Source organism: Cibotium barometz, chromosome 49, assembly GCF_041138505.1.
Source record: "Cibotium barometz isolate CiBa-2024 chromosome 49, ASM4113850v1, whole genome shotgun sequence".
NCBI classification, from domain to species: Eukaryota; Viridiplantae; Streptophyta; class Polypodiopsida; order Cyatheales; family Cibotiaceae; genus Cibotium; species Cibotium barometz.
In genome coordinates, this window is record NC_141094.1 from 36,869,161 (window position 1) to 36,889,807 (window position 20,647).

A 20,647-nucleotide genomic window follows, 5' to 3' on the forward strand; every position below is an offset into this window, starting at 1 on the left:
ATACCGACGTCAGTACCGGGGTATATACCGACGCTGTAGCAGAATTTTTTTTTGGGCAGAATAGTGCTGCCTGGCTGTTGCCTAGCTGCCTGCAATGAGCAGGATCAACAACAGCAAACAGACAGCACCATTCTGTCTAAAATAGAGCACAAAAACAACCGTGCTCGTTTTTATATTTTCCTGATTGACAAACAAGAAATTAAATTAAACATTAATACTCAAGAATGTTTTGATCATATTTCATTAGTTTGAAGGTCATCTTACATCATGGTAATGCCTCCCAATTGACGGTCTCTCCTTCTTCTTCAAGCATCTCAAACAAGGCCACAAGGCCATGTTTGTGAGCGTACTTCTCCTCTCGCCTACTTGGTGGGCGATTCATGGCCAACTCCTGCACACACGATTAACAATTATAACTTTTAGAAATCAACATTTAGCCCACATACATACATTTACATAAATAAAATTGCTACAAACACTTACGAATTCATGGCGCATGGTTTCGTAACCACCACTCCCAAGATGAGAAGCCCCTACTGTTTGGAGTCTTGCCCTTGTCGCCTCTCTTTGTTGTTGAAACCTCTCTGGTGTCTCGGTGAGCTCCTGAGCAATGGCTGCCCACTCCCTGTCATCTAGCCAAACAGGTTTCTCTTTCCCCTCTCTAAATGCGTCCCTCGCCTCTGACCTACGATGCCCCATCAAAATGCGAGCTGTATACTGTATCCACTCATTAGAGACGACATTCATAGGGTCAGATGGCTGGAACTCTTGCTTTATCTTTGTGTTTATATAATTTTTCTTCCCCTTGTCTTGCTGATCCCATTTAGTCATATGATAGAGTCATGAAACTGTATAGTGCACAATTGTCGAATGCGTGTCTTCATTGCCTTCCCTGCACTATCCATTATTGGTGCCCCATCCCTAATTGTGTAAATCTTGCTGTTGTCATGGTCATGTGCACCCCAAGGAGTGGAAGGTGACCCTATGGGTGTGCTATCAACAGATGAGAGCGAAGGACGACGCTCACGTGGTGGTGGTGTCACAGCATCTGTGGCACTACCACCACAACAACCTCCCCCTGAAGACCTACTACGTGAGCGCCGTCTATGTGAAGAGGTGGTAGATCAAGCTGTAAGAGGAGTGGAAGGCTGTGTGGTATGAGGTGTGGGAGCTGCTGTCGTACCCACGGGTGTGGGAACTGGCGTCGGGAAGCCAGATGGTGAGGCAGATGTCCCTGCTCCAGAACCCCAATAACTCTGAGCCATGGCTCTCTGCTCTGGAGTCATGGACGAAAGAAAACCATATACCTGCTGGGGACTCATGCCCTGCGGTGTAGGATTAAATGAGAAATCTGGACTGTAGTCGTAGGGCGGTGAGTCACCCATGGCCTGTTGGACAAAAAACCATATGACAAACTTGTGCGAAATGAAAATTACACGATAAACAATGAATGAAAGAACCATAAGACAAACATTAACAATGATAAACAACATTGGTAAAACTATATCAACTTGCTCCTACAGTAGTGATTATGATGGTAAACATTAACAATGGTAAACAATGAAAGGACCTTCAATGTCATAAAACCATTACAAATATGTCATAACTATTTGCATAATCATTAAGATACATCATTTTAAAAATCATTATCTATTCTATCATCCTCATTAAGATCAGTAGCCCCAAAGAGATCTATGTCTATGTACATTTCAGCATCCTCATCATTAAAAGTCCCTTGATGAAGGATGTCTTCATCATCTATGTCTTCTTCCTCAACTTGTTTTTCAGCTTCCTTGGTTTGCACCTCTTCATTTGGATCTTGCTCTAGTTGCTCCTCTTCATTTGCTTGCTCCTCTTCATTGTTGATATCGGCTTATTCTTGCTGCTCTCCACCACCCTGTGCATCCACATCACCTTGTTGTAGCTCAAATTCTTCAAAAATTTGCTTACTGCGGGGGGCGACTTGAACCACAAACAGCCAGCGTGGATCTTTTGGATCCGCTTTAAAGACAACCTGCTCACAATGCTCTGGACGCACAAAAGTATCTTGCTGATCGGTCCATACCTTTGTGGAGTCCACTTGGATGAGGCCACTCTTGTCTCTACGTACAGTTGCATGTGGCCCATTCATGATTACCTTGAACCACTTCACATCAAAGATAAACAACTCAAAACTTCTGAAGCCAACCTTTAATATATCTTGAATGGTTCCAAAGTAATCAAGCATTCCAGTAATTGTGTTATCATCACTTGCACTTGCACGACTTTCTTGAACAAACTGTGCTGTGACACCACAATCAAAGGTTGCTCTTCTTTGGTCTATTCGTTCTACTCGAAAATGACGTCCATGTGACCAAAACGCCCCATATTTGTGATACTACAAATAGCACAAAAAGATTGTTGATGGAGAATCAAACACTGAGACATGTAGAGAAAAAAAAGAGAGACATGTAGAACTTAAACACTTACATGCCAATCGCATCCTTTTGTAAGCTCCTCCTCCTCCTCTGTTATAGGTAAACCAGCACGTTTGGCTTCTAAAATTGTAGCTTCTAGCCATCTACCTGTGGGAAAGTCCGGAAGAGCTTGCATACCTTCTGGATATGGGAGATTTCTTGTAGTGCGATTCCTTCTGAAACTTAAACGATCTTGTACTCGCTGTCGCTTGAGAGCTTCATATGTCTCAATCCACTTCTCCATTACATGAGAGTTCAAGATGCAAAATTTGTTGATTTTTTTCCTCAAATTGTTATCCATCTTTCTCTTAATGCCTTTGGCCTTGAGGTTCCTCACCAATGACTCGCCTGTTGGACTCTTGAGACCATAGTCGAGGTATCTCTGGATCTGAGGAACTTAAATATTCAGTGATGTAAACAAGGGACTCTTGTATCAGCCACCCTTCTGACATACTACCCTCTGGGCGAGCCATTTGGCGAACAAATCCCTTTAATGTCTTCATAAACCTCTCCAAAAAGAACATCCATCTTGAATGGACTGTTCCAGCAAACTGCAACCTCATCTACAACATGAACTAGCAGATGCATCTGGATTGTTAATAAACTTGTAGGGAAAAACTTCTCTACCATGCAGACTGCCTCTATGGAGTTTAAATGCGCTGTCTCCAAACTGTCTCTCTTTATCTCTTTTGAAGAAATCCAGCGCACCAATGTGCCAATCTTATAGATAGTAGCTCTAATGTCTTCAGTGAGGCAATCTTTTATTGCTATGGGTAGCACAAATTGTAGAAACTTGTGCCAATCATGACTCTTGAGGCCACTAAGATCATCATCCTTTGTAAATGCACTTTTCAAGCAATGCATACAACCTGTAGGAGTCCGAAACTCTGAAATTGTCCTCTTGACTTGTTGTTCCTCCATCTTGCTAAAAACCCATGGGGCTCTTGGAAGTAGCACCTTTCCATTGGGTCTAGTGCGAGCCCACAACTCTTGCATGCAACCAATCTCTTCCAAGTCATCCCTTTGGCCTTTAGTCTCCTTTTTTCCTGTCATGGTCTTCCACAGAATGTCAGCTACATTCTTGAAAATATGCATCGGGTCAAGAAAATGGTTTATAAGGAGATCACCCCAATAGGGGAGTTGGTGAAAGATAGAGAGCCTCTTCATCCCAGGACATGCCAAGTTGCCACATTCCTCCCATTTGATCTTCCAATCGCTTGCCTTCAATGCACTTGGAGGAGGTCTTCCTAGATTACCATCCCGTAATTCATGATTTTCTGGAAGATACCTAACATGTCCTTGGTAGACATTCTTTCGTAATGCTTTTGAGTATCTTGAATCAAGTCGAGGACCACATACAGGACATGCATTGTAACCCGATATAGACAAACCTGAGCATTCTCCATAGCCAGGCCAATCATGCATTGTCCACATGAGAATACCTTGCACAGTTGTAAGTCTTTGGCCACTCTGCTGCTTTGACATGTCCTTCACTTCAATTCCGTTCCACAAGGTGCGTAACTCATCAATAAGTGGTGCCAAATATACATCCATGTTCTTCACCTTGTACTTTCCTGGAACTATTAATGAGAGCAACAAATGACCTTTCTTTATTGCCAACCATGGTGGAAGATTATAATTCACAAGGCAAACAGGCCATGTGCTCCATGAAGAGCTCCTTAAACCAAAAGGGTTTACACCATCCATTTCTAGGCCAAGACGGAGGTTTCGAGGTTCTTCCTTAAAAGCCGGCCATTTCTCTTCAATGTGTCTCCATGCGGGTGAGTCAGCAGGCACACGCATCACTTCATCTGTGGATCGAGTTGTGGCATGCCATGTCATCAAGCTTGCTATAGATTTGCACCTGAACATGCTTTTTATTCTTGGGATGATTGGAAAGTGCCTGAGAACCTTTACCGGGACAGCTTCCCCCTGAACATCTTCTCTATATCTGTTAGAGCCACAATGGGGACATTCTTGCAAATGCTCATATTCATGGCGGAAGAGGCAACAATCATTGCGACAAGCATGAATATTATTGTAATCCATGCCTATGGATTTCAATAACTTCTTCGCATCTGCACGAGATGGAGGCATCTCGTTGCCAGGGGGCAATATCTGATCTTTCAAAAGCCTGCAAGTATGGCAATATCTGATCGTTACTATTAAGATTTTCTCAAATACAAGTTGATAATTTATCATTTCAACAGTAGGTGTAATCTCCAAAAAAAGTCCTTACTTGAATAGTTCAGTGACACTTGTATTAGACCATCCAAAAATTGACTGCAAATTTAGCATCGTAAGAGATGCACGCAATACAGATATGTTGGCACCATTGTATAATGGAAGGCGTGCAAGTTTACGCATGGCCTCTTCCTCTGGTTCATAATTTGACCGTTGAGAATGTCGTGGTTGATGATCTTCATGTTCATGCTCCTCGAAGAGGGCTTCTTGTTGCTCGATGAAGGCATCCAACATTTCTTCCATTGGACCTTCTTCCAATATTTCCTGACCTTCTTCCATTCCCTCGGGTGCTGTTAATTGAGCTCCATCTGTCACTCCCTCCTGCGATATCCTCATCCTTTGTTGGGGACGAGAATTCACAGGCGCAATGTTATCAAGATACGGCTGCACACTTGCTTGGTTGTACGATTGAAACTGTAAATTTTGCAAGCGCTCCATTGGAAATATGCCAGCGTCATGAACATGCTGGTTGCAAATCCTTCGTTTTCGAAAGATTTGGTACTTACATCACATGCATGGACACGCTATTCTCTCTTCAAGATTGAGAAGCTCCATCTAGCAGGATAACATGTATATGCAGCTCATTAAACACAAATCATTATGCATTACACAAAGCACTATGCAAACCATAAAACAGGGCTTCTTTTTCCTAGCCGCGAGGGAGATTTTAAAAAATAACATTTAAAGCGGCAAACGGGCTTCTTTTCCCCAGCCATTGAGGGAGACTTGACAAATATTTAAAAAAGCGTCAAACGGGCTTCTTTTCCCCAGCCGTTGAGGGAGACTTGACAAATATTTAAAAAAGCGTCAAACGGGCTTCTTTTCCCCAGCCGTTGAGGGAGATTTTAAAAATAACTCATACATTAGCTTATCTCCTCTCCATACAAAATTAACTCGAATTTGAACAAGGATGGAGAGAGAAGCTATCTCTATTCATAAATAGCTATTTATAAAGGCCTTATGCAAAAATCTAAATGTATAGTATAAGTATAAGCTTGCATAATAAGGCTGCAAGACTTATGCATAAGCTCTATGCATAAGCCAACTGCATAAGTCTTATGCATAAGCCAACTGCATAAGCCTTATCATGCATAAGCTCTAAGCCTCTATGCATAAGCCATATGCATAAGTCTTATGCATAAGATCTATGCATAAGCCTTATGCATACGCTCTATGCATAAGCCATATGCATAAGTCTTATGCACACGCTCTATGCATAAGCCTTATGCATAAGCTCTATGCATAAGCCATATGCATACGCTCTATGCATAAGCCATATGCATAAGTCTTATGCATACGCTCTATGCATAAGTCTTATGCATACGCTCTATGCATAAGCTCTATGCATAGGCCATATGCATAAGTCTTATGCATACGCTCTATGCATAAGCCATATGCATAAGTCTTATGCACACGCTCTATGCATAAGCCTTATGCATACGCTCTATGCATAAGCCATATGCATAAGTCTTATGCACACGCTCTATGCATAAGCCTTATGCATAAGCTCTATGCATACGCTCTATGCATAAGCCATATGCATAAGTCTTATGCATACGCTCTATGCATAAGTCTTATGCATAAGCTCTATGCAAGACTTATGCATAAGCTCTATGCTATAAGCCTTATGCACTATGCTAACCCTTAATCCCATCACCCAATGGTGTAATAAACATGATCTTGTTTTACATGGATAATAGATCTTACCTTGATAACATATATAAACTCTATGAATAAAGAGAATACCTTATGCATAGAAAAACAGAGCATAAGACTTATATGTTATATGTATAAGAGAGTATAAACATTCAAAAAGCTTATGCTTTCCATCCATGCAAGGCACTCTACATCAAAAAAAGGTTTATGCAAAAAAACATAACGCATGTGAAGCCTTATGCATAGAGCTCATCCATAAGATTTATACATAAAACATTATGTATTAAGCTTTATGCATAGATCTTAATTCATGCATTCAGCTAGATTCATATAGCTCTATGCATAAACTCTATGTATAGAGCTTGCATAAGCTTACAAGCCCTATGTATAGAGCTTTCATAATCTTACAACCTCTATGTATAAAGCCTATACATAGAGCATATGCATTGAGCTTTTACAAGAAGGCTATGCATAGAGCTTTCAACAAGAAGGCTACGCAAGCTCTATGTACAATGTCCATGCAAGCTTTCAAGAAACCTATGCATAGAGATTTTATAAGCTTGTAAGAAACCTATGCATAGAGATTTTATCAGCTTGCAAACTCTATGCATAAAGCCTATGCATAGAGCTTATGCATAGAGATTTCACAAGCTCGCAAGCTCTATGAATAGAGCTTATGCATAAAGCTTGCAAGAAGGCTATGCATAGAGATTGCAAGCTTATGATAGGTTTTATGCATAGATATTAAATTAATCCTATGTATAAGCTTACAAGAACCCAAAACTAACACTAAACCATAAAAGAGGGATGCAATAATTCATAGAAAATAGCATAAACAAGAAAAATCGAAAGAGGATCTACCTCTTTTTTGCAAAGCTGAAGGAGAGGATTGGTGAAAGATTGGTGAGGTGAAAGAGTTGCAAAACAAAATATTAAAAAAAATAATTAGTAAATTAACCACAAGAATAAGAACTAATACAAAACCCTAAAATCTCTATGCATGCATTAGGAGATCTATGCATACATAGAGAGCTCTCAACATGCATAGAGAGCCAAAAAAACACAAAACCCTAAACATTCTAATTCTTAAATTAAAAAGTAAAAGCAATTGCAAGAACATATTAGGAGAAGGAGAAGAGGAGAAAAGAAGAAAGAAGGAGAAAAGAGGAGAGAGGAAAAAAGAGGAGAGGGAGAGAAAGAGACCTTCTCTACTGTTGTGCGCCGTTCTCTGCGAAAAAACCAGAAAATAGGCTCTCGGCTATAAAAAACTTACGAGCGTCGGTATATGCTACGGAATATGCGTCGATATGTGCATCCGAATATACTACGGAATATGCGTCGGTATAGGCGTCGGGATAGGCGTCGGTATAAGCGTCGGTATAGGCGTCGGGAAACGAAAATTTGAAAATACCTCGCCCGACTTGTCTCCTCCAACATTACGACGGACATACCGACGTTCGACATTTGCGTCGGTACTTTAGCGTCGGTATGCCAAGCGGACATTGTTACAAAAGTGCTGCTGACCCCAAGGTGTTACCCTAGTTATGTCTTGATAGGTCCGCCATTTGGTCTGAGCTACAGACGTTCCCAAGTGAGGAAAAAGTGAGCGCTCATACTGTTCTATAAAATCCTTCTTCACAGACTCGCTTGCGTCTTGAAGATGAGAAATCATCATGGATAAAACTAATTCCTGTTGCCAAGCCATGAAGGAGATTAAGAAGAAGGGAGATCGATGGAAGTAAGATTACTGTGAGCGATAAGTAAAAGTTACGACTTATATAAAGGAAGGAGTTATCGTAACCTAGAAGCCAACAGTATCTTGCCCCACTGAAGTTTTACCGTCTTTCCATGATTTGGTTTTGGCACATATTTCTATAAGAGGCATTAAGAACTTTGAGATGAGATAAAAGAAGTTCATAGGCTAATTCACCTACTTTCTTTGATCCACAATAGCTGGGGGATAACTACTTATACTCCCCCTAGAGATAAAGAAATTCTTTTGGTCCGTATTCAAATGAAGACTATAACTGCTTCTTTGAATTCTCTGACTGTCCTCTTCTTATCTGTATATTGTCTCTATCGATCCTGGGCAGCGTTTATATCTTTATGAATTGCCTGCATCTGTTGCTCTAAGTCGCCAAGCATTTGACTGGTCATCTCGACCCTAATCAATGGGTCGGACCTAGTTAATGGAGTTAAGCAATCTTGTCCGAGAGACGGACCCTGATTAGATTGGTATGAAGGAGTTGGTCTCTGAATTTGGGTTCTAGACTTCCCTGTGCCCGTTTTATGGTAGGAGTCAGGCAGTCTTTTAACTGATGGTCAAAACCTTGGCATCCAAAACACTGGTTCTCACTTCCTAAAACAGGTGGGCTCCTGAGAAGGTATTCTGGGTAAAGTGTCTTCCCTTTTTAAACAGAATCTTTCTTTTATTTAGAGAGAGAATAATTATAAGATCAGAAAAGGAGATTCTTACTCTTGTATACCTCGAAGGTTGGGGGGAGGAATCTTACAAACTTCTACCCCACTTAAAAAGGTGCGAGATGTCCTCATCTCGCAAAGTAGAGGACAACTCTTTTTCTTAAGATCCAATTTATTCTGGGTTCCTTATATTCTGGTCAACCCAACAGAATACTGGGATAAATATTCCTTATATAGAACTCATCATTAAATAATAATTCATTTAGATCATATCATTCCTACGATAATGGTCCATTAGACCGAAAAATTTCCTTCTGAACATTTCTCCACGGGAATTTCAGTTAAGTTATCAATTTGTCATCCCTTAACTTGATCTACCGTGACAAGTGTTAACAGTGGCAATTTGACAGCACAATCCACTAATCTCATAGTGATTTGCTGAATTCATTATCATCATTCTAGTTATGAATATCATCACAGGGACTCGTCCCAATCATCCACATTGTGGTTTCGCTCAGTTTATTACATTTCAATCCATTATCAGGGATCATCATTTTTCAATCAGAATCCAAATCAACTCATCAGTTCTCAAACAGAATTAAAAAATCATATCAACCACATTCGAATTCATCATCTGGATAGCATTAATGCTTATAATTTCAAGTCTTGGATTTACTCATATATACTACCGGTAAAGAGCCGCAGTTATACCCTCGGTATATACGGATAGTCATGATACTCGAAACTATAAGGTAAATACCATCATGTCTAGGCCTCAAGCAAGTCAGGGTTTCATACAATTTCGGTACTTCCAATTGAAGACCCAATTACTAATTTACGAATTTCAATTTGAATTAACAATTTGTATGAATTATATCACACAATTACAACCTTTTTGTGCGTCTTGATAACTTTTGACATAATTGGCTCCTCAGTTGATCTTATTGGAGATCTATGACATAAGTCTGATAAACAGATTTTTTCTTTATCCGATCGTCCGTAATAAACAATCACTTTAAAAAAAACATTTGTATATTTATATACAAGTTGCAATAAGTACATAGAGTGGCTCGACTCCAAAATTCAAAATCTCCTCGAAAGACGCATAAGACGACGGTACTGGGCCATAGTCATGCCCTGTTACATAATTTCTCTAATTGCGAAGGGAGCTATTATTTTCTGAATCAGACATCCGGAGGCCCAGAAACGGCCAAAAAAGGCCCCAAAAGTGGATTTGCTGAAAAACGCGATTTGGTACCTTCTTCTCGGGCCCGGAAACGGCCAAAAAAGGCCCCAAAAGTGGATTTGCTGAAAAACGCGATTTGGTACCTTCTTCTCGGGCCTATTTGCTAAAAAACGCGATTTGGTACGTTTTTCAGCAAATAGGCCCGGGAAGAAGGTACCAAATCGCGTTTTCCAGCAAATCCACTTTTGGGGCCTTTTCTGGCCGTTTCCGGGCCTCCGGATGTCCGATTCTAGTGTTTCCAGTGCCGTTTTCGGGGTTTTGGGCCGTTTCGGACGCGTCTACGGTGTTAGAATCACCAAATTTTACACAGAAAAGTATTGCTCTTATATGAACATTGAATGTAAAGCATGTGAAAGAATATATTTATTCCTTTTCACACTGACATTTCTGACACAAGTATTCATATTTTCTTGCTTTTGTAGAGAGAGAAATGAGAAAATAGTGAATTTCTTACAGGGCCCCAAAATGAGCTTCCATTTTTCCTAATGCATCGTCTCCAAAGAGGGCATTTCAGTAGACCCGCCAAGGTCAAGGATATTCTGGAGTGGCCACCCCCTAAATCAATTCGTGAAGTTCGTGGGTTTTTGGGAATCACGGGATGGTATATGATTTTTATCAAAGATTATGCCTTGGTAGCTGCACCTTTGATGGATCTTCTTAAGAAGGATTGCAAAATAGTGTGGCTGCCAATACATCAAAATAGTTTTGATCAGCTCAAGGTCATTATTACTTTTACCCCAGTCTTGAAACTTCCTGATTTTGCCAAGGAATTTGAAGTGGTTTACTGATGCTAGTAGTCTAACACTTGGTGGTGTCTTAGGCCAAGAAGGAAGACCAATCACTTATACTTCCTGCAAGCTGAAGCAATATGAAGCAAATTATGCCACCCATGATTTGGAACTCTTAGCAGTTGTTCATTGCCTCAAATTATGGAGACATTATCTCCTCTTGGGAGGTAAGTGACCACAAAAGTCTGAAGTGGATCTTTACCCAGCCTAACCTCAACATGCGACAAAGGAGATGAATTGAAACTCTACAAGAATATGACTTCGACATCAAATTTCGCCTTGGGAAAGATAATGTGGTAGCAGATGCACTTAGCCACAAATCTTTCTGGTGCAATTTCAATGCCAAATAATCCCATACTGGTCAAGATGGAAGAAGTCTCATCTCATGATCCAGATTATCAAAGGATGATGAAGTTAGTAGAAGAAGGGGGAAATTCAGAGAAAGAGAAGAATCTAATCAAGGGATACTCCACTCACGAAGGAAGCCTCTACTTCAATCACAGGCTATGTATCCCTAAGGATCCTGCTTAACAGAAACTAAACCTCCATGAAGCTCATAATAGTCCTACTGCAGGATACCCAAGCTATGCAAAAACATTAAATGCCGTAAGAAGGAGCTTTCATTGGGCAGGCTTGAAAAATGATGTCCTTTGATACTTAAAGCAATGTCTCTCATGCCAAAGGATCAAAGCTGAAAGGGTCAAGATGCCTGGGAAACTTCAACCCTTGGATATTCACCAAATGAAGTGGGAGTGCATTAGTATGGATTTTGTCACAAGTCTCCCCACTGTTCAAGGAGGATATGACTCCATTCTGGTAGTGGTGGACTTATTTACCAAAATAGCTCACCTTATACCAGCGAAGAAGACCTTTAAAGCTTCTGATGTTTCTCGAATATTCATCAAGGAAGTCCTCAAACTTCATGGTCTCCCAAAAAGGATAGTAAGTGACCGGGATTCTTACTTCACTTCAAAGTTCTGGCAGTCCTTATTTCAAGCCCTGGGAACTCAACTTTGCTTTAGCACAGCTTATCATCCAGAGACCGATGGCCAAATTGAGAGAGTCAATCAAGTAATTGAAGACATTCTTAGAGCATATTGTGGACGGGAACCAAGAAGGTGGATTCAATACCTTCCTCTGGTAGAATTCGCCTACAATGCATCTTATCATCAGAGCATAGGAATATCACCATTCAAAGCACTCTATGGGCAAGAATGCTTGTCTCCTCTAAATTTCTCTGATCCGACCATAAGAGTTGAGGCATCCAAGAAAATGCTCGAAGAGATGGAGGAACAAACCAAGGCAATCAAAAAGGATATTAAAGCTGTCCAAGATCGACAAAAGAATTATGCTGACACCAAGAGGTCTTAAAGGATCTTCAAGAAAGGAGACAGAGTTCTTCTACGAGTGCGACCCAAACAAAGTTCTCTATAGCTTGGGAAATATAAGAAGCTCAGCCCTAGGTATTGTGGTCCCTATACAGTTATCAAGTGTCTAGGTAAAAGTGCCTATAAACTCCAACTCCCAGCCCATATCAAAGTCCACAATGTATTTCATGTAAGTTTGTGAAGACCTTATGTACCCAGTCTCGATCATATTCTTGATGATGAACAAGTTGTAATCCCTACTCAAGGAGTCCTTGAATTACAGCAGCCCAGTAGCATCATATATTCTAGGGAAAGGCAACTCTGAAATAGAACTCTTGTAGAACATTTAGTACAGTGGAAAGATTACCCTGAAGAGAATGCAACTTTTGGGAAGATGAAGCTACACTCTTAAAGGATTATCCCCAATTCATGACAAGAAGAGGACATCTCGATTTTTTTAAGAGGGGAAGGATGTAACTTTCCCATCTTCACTAATAAAGAAATGTCCATGTAATAGATAAATTTATGAGTTTTTATGGTATAAAAATCAATGATTTTATTAAATGAGTCATTTCTACTTACCATCTTCAAATTCTGAGCCCAAATTTTAAATTTGCGTGCAATCTTACCCTAATATAGGATTTTACAGCATCCAAAACAGACAACGGATCAAGCTTATACGCAAATTTCAGTCATTTTTAGTTAGAAAGTGACGACCTTTAAACCTTAATAAATGCACGACGACCGGGCGTTTGATTGACGAATGGTCTAAATCCCAACGACCAGGAGAACCTCCCCGAGGTGGTCCGGCACGCAAATCAAGGTCGGTGTCCCAAATTTGGGGACCCCATCCCAAAATTTAGACCGTACACACTTACCAGGGTGCCCGTACAATGGCCGCACAAGAACCAAATGACAACCACCCGCTACGTGGACACCCATGTTGCCCGAGACCAGATAAGGTATATGTGTACCACTCCTTTCCTAGTTAACTGACACGGTCCTTTCCCCCAGAGCCATGCAGGGGCCACTGATCCACAACCTTTGATGGTACACTGTCCTTTCGTCCTTACTTTGCGCAGCGCCCGTACCCGCACCCCATAGCTATATAAACCCACGGGGTGCTTCAGATAAGGCAATTTTCCTCCATCCCCCTCTTGCTAGGAGGCAATGTCCTTAACTCCTCCCTCCCCCCTCCCCCCGTGTGAAGAGACTTACAACAGCCCTCAGCCCTTCTCCCCTTTAGCAAAACGTTTTTGTCTTAAGGACATCTCACATTCCCCCCCCCGCCATTTGCGTGGACTGTAATAAGAGGTTTTAGCCTTAAGAGAGGGTTCATGCGCTGTGGTCTTTTGCTCATACGATGAGCAAACGATCTCAGAATTGAGATCTGACTGAAGCGTTTCGACCACGACAGCGATCCCTACAAGACGACGTCCAAGATGGCCCCTTCTCGAAAATGTCAGAATATTGCTTCGGGAGGAGCGCGCAACAACGAGATTAGAGAAGATGCTCCCGATGCGGCTCCAACCCTCCCTTTACAAGCTCCTCAAGGAAATGATGGCCAGGCCAGCTTGGTTATCTTTTAAAGAAGAGTTTTTTTTTAATATTAGTGTTAGTAAATGTGTATCTTTTCCTTTTAAAATAATGACATAAAAATTGTATGAAGTTACGAATTGAGTGATGCTGTATTCAATGAATTGTATTAAAATTGTTATCTTTAAAGAGTGTAAGTTTTTCCTGGCTTCGACGCTAACTCCGTTCCGTGCTTGTGTAGCCGAGCGGCGTCGTTGGCAAAGCCCGAGAATGGCCCAAGGTATCCCTCATACCATTGGGAGAATAAGGTTCGCCGATTGAGACGAGAGATTATGATGCTGTCTAGTTCTGAGGGCCCAGGCTAGTGCGGTGAATAAGCTCACCCTAGTGTGCAGACATCTCTCTGAGGGGCGGGAGGATCGAGTGATGAAGCCTGAGAGGGTGACAGGCCGGCTTGAGTTCTCACCAGTGGTGACCGATGATGAGGTGTATGGTCCCGTAGGGTTTTGCCCAGCATGTAGAGGCAAGGCCGAATTCTAGATCATCCTCGGTAGTAAGAGAGCCGGTTTGGCTTGTATGGAATTGATTAATGTATAAACTTTATATATATATATCTTGTCTTTGGCATGATTGTATTGTGAAAAAAGACTGTTTTAATAAACCTTGTGAAAAGGGCTTTAATTAAGGAACATGTTTATTTATGTCAAACAGTGTGGTAGGATTAATTAGAAAACAAATTGACGTGTGAGTAGGGTAGAAAGTGGGAGGATGGAATGCCCCAAGACGATGGCACCATCCTACCGACGGGTGGACCCGATTAGTCGGGTAGCTTTCCAACATATTAAAAGAAAGCCCTACACTCGATAAATAGGTTCTTGGGCAGCTCTATTCTAGAAGACTAGGCCAGCGACTGTGCCTTGCATGGATGAGGAAAAAAGCGTTGCCTCTAGAAATCAAGTCTAGTAGTTGCTCAAATTTATGATCAATTACCCTATGGGTGATTTGATTTTTAGAAGATCACACTCCCCCTGCGGGATAGGACTAGGTCTTACCTATGAATCATATCCTTGAATCTCTACATGGTCAAGGTGTCGATGAATAGGAAATTTTTCTCAAAGTTAAGACTTAGTGGACTATCTTAAGTGTTTTTCCTATTTTAGAAGGGGGGAACCTTACATAGTGTGTAGACAGAGGTGTAATTTTTTTGAATATAATTATAGTTAAAGTTTTTTGTTAAAATTTTACAATGTAGAGAAGATTACTTTGTCAATCATTGTTCCTAATGTTGTTGGATTTGAGTTCTATAGAGAATAATACCTTTATGGTCTTGAATGAAAATTTAGTTATATAGAAGGATAATAATAGCAATGTTCCAAAGTATATGGTGATGGGGACATGTAAATGTTGTTGATAAGTCTTATGTAGAATGTTAGTATGTTTGTATCAAAAAAAGATTATATCGATTGCAAGTCACATAGATTGGTAAAATGATATTACGTTAACTTTACATGTGGATGGATTACTAGAGTCGCAAGCATTCTTCTAGTACTTGTTCAAACTAAAAAGTGGCAGTAAAGATTAAAGGATTAATAGAGTTGAACATTCTTCTAGCACTTGTTCAAACTAAAAAGTGAAAAAGAAGAATTATCATGTTTAGTAAAGTATTTGTTTGTAGAGACTAATTAGAAATTAAGTTGTTTTTAGTACGCATTTCTTTAGTTAGGTTGTTTAGAATAAACATTATCCTCCTAATATGGGGGTTGTCTTGTCTTATAAAGGTTTCATAACTGTATGTCTTTATAATAGCAGCTAAAAAGTATTTCTCCTTTCATAAAGGTTTCATTAATGTGTATAAAAAGCCGATCGAAAATAGTCTCGGTTGAACTTTTCTATGTCTTTATAAGACCACATCAAAATAACCTCCTTCCTTTAACGCCGATTGAAAATTTACTCTCTTTGAGGGCCGGTTGGATTTTCAAAATATCGGTTGTTGTAGAATTACAGTGCATACTAAATTCAACATGCATACTAGAATTAGAGTGCATACTAAATTCAACATGCATACTAGAATTACAGTGCAGCTTCAAGTTAGATAATTTAATGTGAAGGTACTTGAGAGAATCAAAGCCTATGCATTGGTGCAGCTTCATTAGACTTGTCATGGGTACTATTGTATGTGTAAGCTATGGATGTTGCTATACAAACCTTGCAAGGTAACATGGTGAATTCTTCGCTAGTTCAGTTTATACATTATCATGACAATTTAGTTTAAATGATTTATATGCACTTATGTAAATACATGGTGTTGTGTGTAGGTCATATCTTTTGACAGCAACAAAGGTGACAATTAAAGCTGAGAAAATTTTCTATGAATCTTTATATCACCTTCACTTTCTCTTATTCTCTAAACAAACATGTTCAGCCACACCTTGCTTTAATGCACATTACCCATGTTGCATATGTGACAACCAGCCTTATCTTTATGCCCATATTATAGATGCCCATCTCTCTATGGTGCATATGTTCACAGCCAGATCCTCTAGGGTTTCTTAATTGAAACTATCAATGTTTAAAATAGCCTTGGCTTTATGTCCATGTTGTAGATGCCCATAGCCAACTTTCACTCTATGGTGTTAGGTTTCTCAATTGAAATTTCAATGTCACAAACAACCATACGTACACTCAGTTCATGATGATGCATGCAAATCAAGTGATCGGTTGTTGTTGGCTTGTTACTCCATTGTTGGGTGGCTTCACAAGGAGGTGTGCAAATCATAATAAAGGAATTTGCATGTAATTAGGGACAACATCAATAATCTTTTTTGAATCTATTCTCAAGTGTTTATGAGTTTCTAGTAGAGACATAAACATGATGGAAGACAAGAGAGCAATGATTCTAATGTTTTGGAATTTGTTTTTGGTCAAATAAACTAGTTGTCTATATGCAGTGTGTAGACACAAAGGTGTTATTTTTTTGAATATAATTAAAGTTTTTTGTTAAAATTTTACAATGTAGAGAAGATTACTTTGTCAATCATTGTTCCTAATGTTGTTGGATTTGAGTTCTATAGAGAATAATACCTTTATGGTCTTGGATGAAAATTAAGTTATATTCTTTAGGTGATGGATGTAAATAAGGATAACAATAGCAATGTTCCAAAGTATATGGTGATGGGGACATGTAAATGTTGTTGATAAGTCTTATGTAGAATGTTAGTATGTTTGTATCAAAAAAAGATTATATCGATTGCAAGTCACATAGATTGGTAAAATGAGATTACGTTAACTTTACATGTGGATGGATTAATAGAGTCGAGCATTCTTCTAGCACTTGTTCAAACTAAAAAGTGGAAGTGAAGACTCAAGGATTAATAGAGTTGAACATTCTTCTAGCACTTGTTCAAACTAAAAAGTGAAAAAGAAGAATTATCATGTTTAGTAAAGTATTTGTTTGTAGAGACTAATTAGAAATTAAGTTGTTTTTAGTACGCATTTCTTTAGTTAGGTTGTTTAGAATAAACATTCTCCTCCTAATATGGGGGTTGTCTTGTCTTATAAAGGTTTCATAACTGTATGTCTTTATGATAGCAGCTAAAAAGTATTTCTCCTTTCATAAAGGTTTCATTAAGGTGTATAAAAAGCCGATCGAAAATAGTCCCGGTTGAACTTTTCTATGTCTTTCTAAGACCACATCAAAATTTACTCTCTTTGAGGCCCGGTTGGATTTTCAAAATATCGGTTGTGTTTGTTGTAGATAGTTACCCTTATTTTGTATGGTTTACAAAAAGGTTTTCCGTGAGCACTGCTAACTTTTTTTTTGGGAACATTAATAAAGTTATATTTATATCTTTAATAAACAAGGTATACTACTCTTATAACTAATTTTAATGAAGGATCATTGACAATCACATCAAATTAAAAATAGGTGCACTACTATTAATTACTAATTTTAATAACGTGATGTGTCCGATTCAGTCCTATACTACCTTAATTACAAAACACCCTATAAGCAAATGTTGTCTATCCTTACTTAATGCCTATTAATTTAATTGCCTCCTAGTTGGTGTCATTGACTAACAATCTTGTCCTTGTCTTGTTGATCTGAATTTTAACTGTCGTGGGTGTCAATCAATTATAGTGTTTGTCGTGGGCGTCAATCAATTATAGTGATCATTATATGTATCAATCAATTATAGTGATCATTATATGTATCAATCAATTATAGTGTTTGTCGTGGGCGTCAATCAATTATAGTGATCATTATATGTATCAATCAATTATAGTGATCATTATATGTATCAATTAATTATAGTGTTTGTCGTGGGCGTCAATCAATTATGTGATCATTATGGGAATACCGATTGAATACAATAAGAATTCAAGCTTCGTGCACCCTCTACCGATGCGATAAATTTTAAAAAAAGTAAATATAATGATATATTAACTGAATTCTTGCGCCCCCCCAAAAAAAGTAAATATAATGATATATTAATTGAATTCTTGCGCCCCCCCCAAAAAAAACAAAAGGGAAAAAAAAACAGCCCCCAACTTTTAGTGACGTAAGGAGTTTTTTTAATTTAGCCTCAAACAATTTGAGCTTCATGAACAGAGAAGGCCACCTTTACGGATAGCTTCTAGTTAGGGTTTTGCTAACTACGTCTTCCCGTCTTCACTCCCTCTTCCACTCTATATCGCTAATGCCAATCGGGAGACGTTCTTCGTCTGGTGCGACTACAGCTGTCAGGGATCCTCAGCCATTGTTGCCTGCCACAACACGAGCAGCTTCCTCTCAACCGGACACAACCTCAACCATGCAAGTTGGGGAGGACTGCCATGTGTTCTTTTCGCCCGCACTCACCGTCATGAATCTAGGCGAGCTTATCAATACCACTGCTTTTTTGGAAGATATTTAAGGTGTAACAGGTAAACTCTCAGTCTCTCTTCCCACTGATCTAGTCAAAGATTAGCTGCAGGTTTATCAGTCTCGGGACCTAATCGATCTGTGTCATGTGGTCCTCACCCTCCGGTTGAGGTCCTAAGAGGGTGGGTAAGATCTAATTGGTGGCCTAGAGGGGTTTTAGTTGTCCATATCTAGTATTTGCCAAAGAACTATTTTTGCTTTCTGTTCAAGGAGGAGGAGACAACCCCCTTTGTCCCTTTTTCGATGGCACTCAGATATCTGCCCTAGGAGCCCTACACCCACAAAATACAATGTTGGGTCGAGCTCCCTGACCTACCTCTTCATTTGTACCCTCTTCTTAAGCTGGTAGTGGAACCCCTTGATAAACTCTTAGAGCAAAGAGCCAACTTGGATCTTAACTTGAGATGGAATCCCCAAGCTCCCCTAGAAGTTGACTTGAATAAGGACCTTCCAGAAGATATCTTGATTAATCTTGATCGAAATACTAGTTTTATCCAGCCTATCACATATAAAAACCTTCCCCCGATTCTTGTTTCTATTGATATAAACAAGGCCATTTCATTAGATATTGTCCCCTTAAAATTCCCCCCTCCCCACTCTCACGATAATCCTAGCTCCCATCCAACTCAAGATGCTCACAAAAATAATGATGAGTTTCAAGTAGCTACTAATAGGAGAGGGAAGGGCACAGGCTAGGGGTAGAAACCAGAAAAGCTTCACCCCTCTTCTTTTTGATGTAGCATACCCTTCTCAGCTAGTGGATGAAGATGTTAAATCATGAGATGGAGAAGAATATGTTTAGGATTCCCAATTTAACGCTTTGGATAGACTGGAAAGAGAAATTGACAAAATGGAATTTAGTGATGACTTAGCCCTAACAGCCTTTACCCCAGAGGAGGAGAGGTATCTGTACATTGCCTCTATCTCCAAGAGGTAAAGGCATCTGGTCCTAACCTTAATACCAATCGCAAGAATATTTTTAAGGATCTCACTTGATTCTACACTGGCCATAGTTAGGGTAGTGGTGGCGCTGCCTTGGGAATCCACAAGAGGTGGAATAGCTACATTAAGGGCTTTGTGGTTGACTCTCGAATAAATGAATTGTAGTCAAGATGGAAAAATATTATCTTTTTTTTAATTCTCCATATATGCCTCTGGACCCCAACTAGCTCCAGACCCAGCTCTATGGTAGTATCTGTTTCATCTTGACCATCAGGCTACAATCCTTGTGGGGGATTTCAACATGGTTGAATTATGTCCCTAAATAGCCTTCACTGCTGTGAGATAGTGTTCTTTGTGTTCTAGCTTCCCTTCGTTAACCTCTTTCTCAAGCTATTCTAGTTTTTTTAAAGAGAGTCCTTTTTTCTTGCTAGCCTATATCTATTCCTCTGTAATTTGGTCTACCTGAGAAAATGTTGAGTTTGTCTAACTGCTTGGGATCAGGCTTAAGCACGTGGAAGCTGAGAGTGAAAGGCCTTGAAGAAGATATCATCCACATCTTCTTGTACAATAGGTAGGTGAAATAGGGATGGGTCAGCATGAAACCATCTACTAGGTTTAAGAATTAAAATATGAATAGGCTTGTGGTCTAAGATGTAAGTAGAGATGAGGGATCTAATAGCTAAACTATGGAAGTCCTTAGCAATAGAGCCACTAAGATAACACATATCCAACAACCTAGCTTTGCTTAGGTGAGAATGAGGTCTGCCATTTGACCATGTGACTTCTAGATTTGTTGCTATATCTATCAAGTCATGAAATCCCTTGCAGGTCAACCATTCTCGACATTCTTGACCCTTCAAAGTGAGATTGTCAATCCTCCACTCTCACTTTGCAAACATCTTGAGCTCTCCACCCCTTAAATCTACTGCAAAACAAGAAGCGTGTGCCAAAAAAGCTAGATGTAGGAAAAAATTTGTTCCTCCTCCTTTGGCTGCCTTACTTGAAAGGAATATAAGTGAGGAAGAACTTGGAATAGCCATAGACTCTCTCAAAAATGGAAAGAGCCATAG